Source organism: Acomys russatus, chromosome 12 (genome assembly GCF_903995435.1).
Source record: "Acomys russatus chromosome 12, mAcoRus1.1, whole genome shotgun sequence".
NCBI lineage: Eukaryota > Metazoa > Chordata > Mammalia > Rodentia > Muridae > Acomys > Acomys russatus.
In genome coordinates, this window is record NC_067148.1 from 17,197,493 (window position 1) to 17,207,285 (window position 9,793).

At 44.9% G+C, this 9,793-nt stretch overlaps 1 pseudogene; it reads right to left on the reverse strand.

Annotated features, from left to right (window-relative positions):
• Positions 1 to 4,058: 4,058 nt before the first annotated feature.
• Positions 4,059 to 9,519, reverse strand: LOC127196692 (HCLS1-associated protein X-1-like; annotated as a pseudogene).
• Positions 9,520 to 9,793: the final 274 nt, after the last annotated feature.

Here is a 9,793-nt window from a genome sequence, read left to right on the forward strand (position 1 = left end):
GGGAGGGAGGGAGGAATGGGAGGATACAAGGGATGGGATAACTATTGAGATGTAATATGAATAAATTAATAAAATATATTTAAAAAACAAAAGAAATACAGATTCTATGTCTGATCGAAAATGATCTTTGTCCTTCTGAATCGGCTGCATTTTCTTAACACGATGAATCTCTCATTCCAAGCACTTTTCTATAAACAGCATGATTTGTTTCTTTATGTGTGAGTAATAAATGCTCTATAGTGCTTTTATATTCCGTTGTCTTTACCCACTTGGCTGTTGTAGATAATACTTGTTAAATGTGGGTGTGCATCTGCCTTTATTGTAAGATTTCGTTTCTCTGGGTTCCAGAGGAATGGTATACTTAGCTTTAGCTCTTGTCTTTACAAATATAGTTTAAACTATGTTTGTTTATTGTGTGTGCATACGCGCACACGTACACATGTGGGCGCATGCACAGGTATTCCTGTGTAGGAGTGTGCATATGTGGATGCTACAGGGCAGCTGAGGGCCGGGCGGGGATTGGCTTTCCCCTTCCTCTCTATGGTTCTGAAGATGGAGCTCAGATCATCGTCAGACAACCAGGGCAGCGGTGACACATGCCTTCAATCCCAGCAGAGGCAAACGGATCTCTGAGTTTAAGCCAAAGCTACTCTGTCTCGAAAAAACCAAAACCAAACCAAACCAATGAATAACAAAACAAACAAACAAACAAACAAAACAAAAAAACAAAACCAAACAAACAATCAAAACAAAACCAAACAAACAACAAACAAACAAACAAAACAAAAAACATCATCGTCAGGCTTAGCAGTCAGTACTTTTTTCCCCAACCTTTTGAATATCTTGCTGGCTCATTTTAAAAATTACATTTGTTTGTGTTGTGTGCTTATGTGTGCAACATCCATGTCATGTCCAGAAAACAGCATTTCAGAGCATTGCTTACTCTCAGGTTCTCTGAGACCTTCTTTGAAACAAGAGCGCCTATAAAGAAAAGCTAGGGAGTGTTTGACAAGGCCAGGGTTAGCGGCATTAGGGAGCTCTGGTAAGTTGTTTGGGAGTTCAGGCAAGGGAACACTTCTGGCTGACCTGCATCTCGATTCTGTCTTCTGGAACCACATACGGTAGCCTCTGATTTCTGTGCCATTTTAGACTATGAAGAGCAGTTTTTCAGCAGTTGACATAGTTTTTTTTTTTAATGATTTATTTTTACTTTATGTGCATTGGTGGTTTTGCCTAGGTGTATGTCTGGGTGAGGGTGTCAGATCCCCGAGAACTGGAGTAACATTTTTAACTGTCACGTGGGCCACTGGGAGTATGAAGCCAGGTCCTCCGGAAGAACAGCCAGTGTTCTTAACAGTTGAGCCATCTCTCAGCCCGACTTAAATCTTTAGGGCAACAAAAGCAGAGTTTAAGGGCAAAGAGGAACTTTTGGATTCCAGACAAAGTCATTGGGAGACCAAGCCGCCATGATCCTGAATCGAGGAGTAACCGATTGGGGTGAAATGAAGTTTGATACAATTCCTGAGGTCTCTTTCTAACATTCTTCACCATGGTTGAACCTGAAAAGACAGTTCTACGGAGCTTTCCTCAGCCTCCAAAATGCCGGGAGTGTTGGGAAGTGGGAAGCGATGAAGCAGATGGTTTAAGCTGGTCCACTGGTAACGGTGGAAGGATGGATGGTGGGCACCCTTCGCTGAGCTGGAGTAGGAGTTTATTATAAGAATGGATTCCGAGGTCTTTCTCTTGAAAGCCAGTGACTCAGGATCTTTACAGTACTGGCAATGATTTAATGAAGCACTCAATTTTGGAGCTTGCGCGCGCTCTCTCTCTCTCTCCACTCCCCCCGCCCCACCCCGTGCGTTTTTTTCTTCTTCTAATTATTTTTGTTGCAGTGCCATAAAGCCTACCTCTTGTAGTTACTTTTTTCTTTTTTATTTATGTTTTTTATTAATTCGTTCATATTACACCTCAGTTGCTATCCCATCCCGTTGATCCTCCCATTCCTCCCTCCCTTCCACTTTCACCCCATTCCCCTTCCCTATGACTGTGACTGAGGGGGCCTCCTCCCCCTGAATATGATGCTAGGGTATCAAGTCTCTTCTTGGTACAGCTTGAAACAATCTTTTTCTTTTTTATTATTTAATTAATTTATTCAGATTACAACTCAGTTGTTATCGCATCACCTGTATCCTCCCATTCCTCCCTCTCTCCCGCTTTCACCGTATTTCCTTCCCCTAGGTCTAAGACTGAGGAGGACCTCCTCCCCCACTATATGGTCATAGGCTATCAAGTCTCCTCTTGGTAGCCTGATTAGTCTTTCCCTGAGTGCCATCAGGCCTCCCCACCAAGGGGAGGTGGTCAAATATGGGGCACCAGAGTTCACGTCAGAGTCAGTCCCTGAGAGCTGCGAGCGCACGTGCGCGGTGCACACACACAACTGAGTGCGCGCTTATGCTTTAGTTTGTGATCATTTACAGTGGTTTTGGCCAGAGCCAAGGTTGTCTGAGATATCAGTTCTGAGCCAGTTTTCTTTCCTACTTTTCGCGAGTTGACGCTGACAGATGACGGATGTAGGCCTGTCTTTTCTGTCCGTAGTTTTGACTACATACACAGTCAGTTGCATTTGACTAGCTCTGAGAATGCCGCGCAGTGGGTTTTATTTTCTCTGCTGGGTAGTGTCCTCCATAGAACCAGGAGGAGTTCTCGATCCCGAAGATTCTCAAAAAATGGCGATGCATTTGGCTTTTTTTTTTTTTTTTTTTAATCCAAATGGAAGATGTCAAGGTCTCTCCAATAGTTTGATACATTTGCTCTATATAGAAGAATCATGGAAAATTTGCCTATGGAGCAACTCCATTAAATCGTTCATTAAATTTTCGTTTACTGCTGAGAGTTTTGGAGAAATCCTTGGAGGTGGTGGGAAAGTTGGAGCAATACAAAGCTTTAAATTTGGTAGGTTAGCTTCAAATATAGTGTCAGTGATATGCATGGCTTAGTTTGTCCTGTAGTAGTGATGGCATTGGCAGAGCTTAGAGTAGAGTGGTAGTGGTGAGGGCAGCTGTGTGTGTGTGTCCACACCCGCGCTTAGTGTAGAAGGATGTTTGATGAAATATAGAGTTGCTGTAGGGCTTATGGGGCGAGTGGGGTGGGGAAGAAAATAGTTTTTGAAACTAGAGCTTAAAAGCTTTAACAGTTTAACATGATATTTGAAGCATTTAGTCGCTTTTCCCTCATACCAGATAAAAAAAGCAGGCCATCCAATGCTGGGGATTTTGCTTGCTGCTCTGTCTCTCTATAGATGGAGTATTGGAGGATGACTTGGGAGCCCCAGAAGGGTCATTGTAATTCAATGTTTTGCCGGTGAGAAAGAAAACGGATGGCGGTAGGATGGTAGTGGTAACGTTACAGAAGCAAAGATCTGACCCAAAAGATTTCAAACGGACCCAACATTCCCGCGGGAACAATCGAATCACACAGAGAGAAGTGATAAAGCCTTCCTGGGGAATTAGGAAAAAACATTTCAGAGTTAGGGAGGGAACCCCACTCAGGAACAGAGGCCCGAAGGAGAACTTCAGTTCATGAAGTGGCTTTCAAGAGGCACTAAGTGTGCTCTTCCAGTGACTGGGAGTGCTGGGTGGAGGATTGAACACGGAAAGCTAAGCCATCCCCTTCGCGTTAGCTGCTAAAGGGGACAGAAAATGAAGTGCAGTAGCAGTTTAAAGTTCAGGAAAACAGCCAGTGCGGTGGCTTAGCAACAAATGCACTAGTGGTAAGCTTGACAACCTGAGTTTGATCCTCAGAATTCCCTGTGGAAGGAGGGACTGGACTCCCTCTGACCTCCATACTGCTCGAATATGGTTCCCCACCAACACATACACAGATGCAAAAATTTTAAAGTGGTGGACCCTGATTTATTGGTCAGCTTGGATGAATGACAGACTGGCATAGGCTTAATTAATAGTTTCACACCCACAAGACCCTAGGATGACAGAAAAAGCTAAGCTTATTGGCAATGGGCAACAGGAAGGGAGTGGAAAGGCTTCTGAAAGTTAACAAAGCTACAGAGACCGAAACCGACGTCTTAGAAGCAAATCCAGGATGGAAAAGGGATCGCCCGAAGTTGAAAAGGTAAAAAGGGGGAAAGGGAAAGAGGGAAAGGGAAGGGAGAGTCTGGATCACTTCTAGAACTGTCAAGGGCTTCTTGATGGGTCCCTATGGTCTCTTTGGAGCCATCACTGTCCACCACAGTGCGCTGCTCCTCAGCTGTCCCATTTAGCTTAGTGATCTCGGCCACAGAAGTGCTTTTGAAATACGATTTGGCCTGGGGTTGAGGAAGTGGACCAAGACCTTTCCTGTGAAACCTGGGAGTCAAGATCGTTGTCCTTTTAGTCTCTAGGATGGGGAGTCACAGGCCAGCCATATATTATCTAACCTATGAGGAGGTCCCTGGGACCCCCAATCTGGATCCGATTTGGGGGATTCAGATCTTGCATGATTCTTCAAGACCCACTCAACGATGCTAGGTTGGTGACTATCTGGGTACTTAAGCATTGTGTCCCGAGTGCCCGTTTCTCACCTGGAAATTCAGGAGAGTGAGAAGGCAAGGTCCAGGCCCCCACATCACTGAAGATGCTATTGAAATCACACACTAGATCATCAAAGCCAAACTTGCGTGGAATCGCATCACTCCTCAGGGACTGACGCGGAAACCGAATTCCTCTGGAGGATGAAAACTATGAAACCTATAGCTCTCTCGATCTAAGTGCCTCTGTCTTCTCTTCTTCCTCCGCCTCCTCATCATCTAAAGGGGGGGGGGGGAGACTTCTCCGAGGTCTAGGAAAGCTGAAAAAGCCTCAGGAAACAAAACAAAACAAAACAAATCAAGACTAGAAAATTTGAACTTCAGCCTATGGCACCACAAGACAGCCAACTTGCGCTACCCTGTCGGATACATGGGAACGGACTTTGTTTAATACCAATTGGTAGGAGAAGAAAGAGCTAAGTTCTGTTATGTTAAAGAGAATGCAGAGAGAGGATGTTGGGGGGGTAAGAGGGGAGAATTGTGAAATAGGCTCCCGGATGGCTGGGTGTGGGAAGGCCTGGACTGCAGTTCAGTGAGCCTTCCAACAGCCCCTTGTGCCATGCAATGCCGATATCGACTTTGCGATTCTTAGGCTGTATGCTTCACAATAAGTTGGGAAAGCTACTAGTTTCTCTCTCTTTCACCCTCGTATCACGGCAGGGGGAAGAGCTTCCTTTACAGTGCCCTTGGGGAAAAAACAAAACAAAACGAAACAACCACTCCCCCAAAAAACCACTACCACCACCACCAACCAAAAACAGTACACTAGAGGATCTCAAAAAAACCCACAACAAACAAACAAACGAAAGCCACTTTAAAAGTCTAAAAACCAAACAGTTAAAAACAAATGAAAACGTCTGGAAGCATACTTCTGTAACAGCCTTCACCAACTTTTCCCAAATCCACATTTGACTTTTCAAAGCGACTGTTTAAATGTGCGCACATGATTTCCATGTAAAACAAATTAGCACATTTTGTCGGCTCGGAAGCTCTGGACTTTTGTACGCGTATATGAAGCCTTTATGGGCTTTCTTGGGGGCATTCTCCACCGCTTCATTCCTACATATATGTTAGGTGTTCTCTCCCCAACGAAGGCACAGTTGCAATTGTTCTAAGAAGCCTGGAGTTGTTTAGAAACCCATTGACTTAAAGCCAGAGCGGCGCTGCCCGTGCTGACGTTGTATTACTTACTTCAATTACTTAGATCTGATTGGATACACCCAGGAAAGAGTTGTGTGATTTCTTGGTTATGTTTTTCACAGTGGGTCTGTTTCTGTTCCTCAGAGTAAAGACACCACCTGCTTGAAACACTTGAAAACTGGGTTTACAAATACCCAATTTGGTGTGGAGCTTTGGCAAGTTGCTGCAATTGTCACTTATTTGGTTTTTCTCCCTGTGTGGTTGTGTGCGTATCATGCATGCGTGTGGCACAGTGTTCTGTGGAAGTCATTAGGATAACTTGTGGCACTTTCCTCCTGCCATGTGGGTTTTAGCGATTGATTTCAGCTCCCATATCTACTCAGTATTTGAATTTTCGTTTTATTTGTTGGTTTTTAATACTAGGAATTGAGACCAGGATCTCTACAAACAATGTAAGGCAGCCAAACTACATTGAATTTATCCTTAATATGTGTTCAGAACAGGGGTACCAGACCATGAGATATACAAGTTCAAGGGCAATACATTTTAAAAGCCTTTTTGTTATCAGAACACATTGTAAATAGGATGAATAAAAATTGTCCTTGAATGGGTACATCAAAACCGCATAAATGCCATTGTATAATTGCTACGAATCATTTGGAGGCCATACAAAATTTTACAGGGAAGGAAACTGTCTTTCAGGCCACTGAGTGAATTTAAAGACTACTGCAGACAAAACACTAAAGCCTTTTAGAATTCAGACAGACCACTGGTTGTTGCTGCACTGCTAGTGAGGGGTAAATGTACTTTAAAAACACTTGCATCAACTTAAGGCTGTGAGGAAACAAAGCTAGGGATTTTCCCCGGTGTATTAAAAAATCTGATTCTGAGTGAGATGCTATTTAAATAGTGCATTTTATTAGTGCCAAAATGAGGCTGACAAATTAAGATGGAACGCTGGCATTATTAAACATAGTAATGCAGTTGTGACTCTTCTGCATTATGCTACAATTTGTTTTAATTCTAAGGATATTGAGCAAAAATGCTTCTTTTCATTTGATTCTTGTTAAATCTTATAATGGTTGGTGCTTCTGTGTCTTATATTAGAACCAAATATGAGTATGCTGTTTGTAATTTGCTTACCTGCTTAAATTACACACACACACAAACACACATGTGTGCACATATTTTATAGATTAAGTGGCCCAAGCTCAGAAAAGGGAGCAGAGGAGAACATCCCTCAGCCTTAAGGACAGCATGGGGCAAGTAGGCCTGCTGCCTGTGAGCAGCAGTTTATCTAAGAGGGTGTTCTTGCCTCCCACAGAGGTGGGAAGGCAGTGACTCCAGTCTTTACACCGATACTGTAAGTGACCTTCAGTTCCCGAGAAAAGACCTTGTAACAGCTACGTGGTTATCATTTTGAGCCTATTCTAGTAACTACCCCACAAGGAGGCACCGAGGGCTGTCTTCAGGTGTATTGGCTAGAGCAAATGGGAAATTTCCGCAGAAGCCCAAGGCTTTCTCCAGCAGGCACTTTGAGGGGGAGGCGGTAGGCATGGTACCAGTGACACTCTTTGTCTTCTCTGGGGCAGCCTTCTGGCTCTAGTGTTCTCATCCAATACCCTCTGCAGCAGTGCACTTTGCCGCATCTTCCTGTCTTGCAGTCTTTTCTGAAGATTTCTGTGCAAAATTTTAGGAGACATTGTGCCAGGACTGTGCAGTGCACAGGGGCATCTGGCTTCGCTCATAGAAGGGCTCTGCGCTCCCGCGTGGTGTGAGCAGGGAGTACTTGCCGTGTGGAGCACTTGCCACATGGCGTGAGTGAGCGCAGAGCACTTGCTGCACGCGCGCGGCATGAGCAGGGAGCACTTCCTAGTTGATACCTAGTTGAGGCTGTGAAAGTAGGACACACTATGGGACACATGCATCCCATGTCATCAGTGTCCCCTTAGGTAGTGGTGGCTGTGGAGCTATTGCGATCACACTGCTGGGTGCCCTAATTGCTCTAATAAAATACGCAGTCTTTTCCTTCTCTTTATGGTCATGCTGGGCAGAGCAACCTGAGCTGTGTCTAAGTCCCCCACACTTTTATTCAGAAAGTGCTCAGTAGGGTTTTAGATGTGGCACCAGGGGTAAAGGCACTTCTTGTCAAGTGAAGAGATCCGAGTTCCACTCCCTGTTCCGCAAGGTGGAAGGAGGGAACTGAGTTCCACAAATTGTTCTCCGGCCTCTATGTTGGGGCATGGTGCATGTGCACACACACATATACATGCTAAATAAATAAAAATCATAATGATGATAATGACGATGACAATGACAACGATGTATACAGTGGGCTGACAAGATGGCTCTGCAAGAAAAGCCACCTACAATCAAACATGATGACCTGAGTCTCATCCCTGGAACCCATGTAGTGAAACAACTACTGGGAGCTGTATTCTGATTTACACACACACCATGGCACACATGCGCCATGACACAGTGTGCTGTGTATGTAAGCATGTGTGCGCATGTGCACACACACACAATGAAAATAACCATAAAAATTATTGCTGGGAAGCGAAATTTTTATTCCTCTTCCTCCTTCTCCTTCTCCTCTCCTCTCCTCTCCTCCTCCTCTCCTCTCCTCCTCCTCTCCTCTCCTCTCCTCTCCTCTCCTCCTCCTCTCCTCTCCTCTCCTCCTCCTCTCCTATCCTCTCCTCTCCTCTCCTCCTCTCCTCTCCTCCTCCTCTCCTCTCCTCTCCTCTCCTCTCCTCTCTTCCTCTTCATAGTTCCCCAGACAGAGGAGGCACTAGCCTCTCAGAGACAGGAGTGGAAATGCCTAAGCAAGCTACAATAGCAGAAGGAGGTAAACCGTGGAGACTTCCTTAGAACGAATAGGCATGCCAGGTAAACAGGCATACAAGTACAAAGGACTGGCGAATTTGAACAGCCTTTGTAGCCTTGGACTATAGGGTGAGCCCTCAGCGGTTTTACCTGGGTTTTTGTAGTCCTTAGGGCAGGGGAGATATTAAAAAACACTAATTGGGAGCTGTGGAGTTTAATTTGTAGAATTCGTTAACCCCAGAAAAGCAGTGACTCAGGCTGGTGGCTCCAGCTGCATCAGGAACATAGGATCCAGGGCTCAGTGGATAAAAGTGCTTGGAGTCTGAGGTCACTCCTCAGGACACAGTGGAAGGAGAGAACCGGCTCCTACAAGTGGTCATCTGATCTCCACACTCATGCCATGGCACACTCCCATTGTGGCAAGTAACACATGCTGGGACACAAACACGTTGTAGCACACACACACCATGGTGCACACTGCCACATTTGCATCATTGCACACACACTCCATGGCACACTCATGCCATGGCTAGTGCATCTCCACACACATATACACACAAATAAATATAGTGAAAATAAAATAAAATGGAAAATAGGAACTGCGGGAAAGCTCAAGTGCAGCATTTTCCAGGCAAGAGCTCAATCGCCTCCTCACTGAACTAAAGAAAATCAATAGTACATCACTTTTGGTGTTCTGACGCTATGAGGATTTTCTAATGCTCTTTGTGTATCATGAGATTTGAATGCTACTGATTTAGGAATACGGTCTATGGAAGATAAAATTAACCTCGAAGTTTTCCTTTTACCAGTATATATCTCCATGGAACAATTAGCTCTCTTTCGCAGTGCCTGAGAGGTAATCAGCCACTTCCAGTAGCTTCTGCTGGTCGCCTGCTGCCAGAGACGAAGGCGTCACGGCAGAGCGTGACAGCAAGCTTCGTACTCTTTGAGTAGTGTTTGGCCACAAACATTGCGGCTGCCGCTCTGAGTTGTGGATTTAGAGTCAGTGGCAGGAATAGCAAACAAGGTTTCCACGGGAATAGCAAACAAGGAAAAGCTGCTACCTAAAGGCAATTCCTCTTCGAGACACAGCAGAACTGTAGAAGGCGCAATCTATTTAAGGTTGCGTTTTTTGGATACTAATCTAAATTTGTTTTGTTTTGTTTGAGACAGGGTCTCACTATGTAGTTCTGGCTGGCCTCGAACTCATAGAGATCCATACTCCCCTCCGCCTGTGCCCCCCCC